The sequence below is a fragment of the Tenrec ecaudatus genome, chromosome 8 (assembly GCF_050624435.1).
Source record: "Tenrec ecaudatus isolate mTenEca1 chromosome 8, mTenEca1.hap1, whole genome shotgun sequence".
Classification (NCBI taxonomy): Eukaryota; Metazoa; Chordata; class Mammalia; order Afrosoricida; family Tenrecidae; genus Tenrec; species Tenrec ecaudatus.
In genome coordinates this window covers 164,670,431-164,671,645 of record NC_134537.1, presented here as the reverse complement: position 1 = coordinate 164,671,645, position 1,215 = coordinate 164,670,431, and the positions used below count along the sequence as shown (strand labels likewise).

General features: G+C 42.3%; 1 non-coding gene across 1 annotated transcript; it reads left to right on the top strand.

Annotated features, from left to right (window-relative positions):
- The first annotated feature begins 774 nt into the window (after positions 1 to 774).
- LOC142455665 (U4 spliceosomal RNA) lies at positions 775 to 914 on the top strand. Its single transcript, XR_012785823.1, has one exon. It is a non-coding gene; the product is annotated as a U4 spliceosomal RNA (small nuclear RNA).
- Positions 915 to 1,215: the final 301 nt, after the last annotated feature.

Sequence of the window (1,215 nt, the reverse complement as noted above, 5' to 3'; positions counted from 1 at the left end):
ACTTAACAGAAACTTTCAAAGGGAAGTTCAAGAAGATAAACTAATGTGTTGAAATAAAACGTGCAAATATTTGGGATTAGGAAACTCAAAGGGAGGAGAATATGTTCGGCATTTCTGAAGCTGAAATAACTAAAGAAAAAATCCAAGTCTTAGTTGCCCTGCTGACGGCTTCTTTGGGCGAAACTGAAATGACACAAAAAGTGTAGAAGAAGATGGAAGGAATAAACAGACCCGCTGCCCCTGCAAAAACGATACTTTGAATGATATTCAGTCATTTCAAAAGGTATCCCATGAACTAAAGGAGGAAGTAGGAAAGAACTTCAAAACATCCATGATAATCAGAATTAATAGATAACAGAATTCTCTACAAGCTTTGTGAAGCTCCCTCATATCACAGTATGATGAAAGCACAGACGAGACATGGGTCCCCAAGAACAGATGGGCTGGCGGTTGAGACGAATCAGCACATAGAGGCACTGCTGGTCTACGTCCAGACATCGGGGAGAGACCAACCAAGCCTAACCCGAAAGTGATCCATCCCCGTGCTCATGTCAAAGAAAGGCAACCAAACAGAATGTAAAAATTACCAAATAGTATCGATATCACATGCTATCAATAGTCTACTGAAAATAAATTTTCAAATGACTGCAGTTTGAGTCAATAGGAAACTGCTAGAAGTTTAAGTCAAATTCAGAAGATGTGGAAGGTGAGCCATTGCTGGTGTCCGATGGCTGTTGGCTGGAAGCAGAGGATGTCAGAAGGATGCTTGCCTGCAGCTCTGCGCAGTGGCAGTGTCGTAGCCAATAAGGATAACCCAAGGCGCAATTATTGCTAATCGAAAACTCTTCCCAATACCCCGTGTGGCGACTTTAGGTATAGTTGGCACTGGAAACTTTTGACGGTCTCCACAGAGACTGAGGGGAAAAAAAGACGCTTGCCTGCATTTTATCATTCACTCAGACATCACATGCATTGTTCGTAATAACTTATGAAGAATGGAAACTACAGAAGATGTATGATAACCGTGCATATGTGGAATCTATCTATGAATCAAGAGACAGCCATTCCAACAGAAAAAATGACATACTGAGTGTTTTAAAACCGGCAAAGAGATTTGGCAAGGTTGTGCACTTTCACCTCCACATTCACCCTGCCCACTGAACAAAGAACCTGAGAAGCTGGGCGACAGGAAGAACAAGCACACAGAGTGGAGGG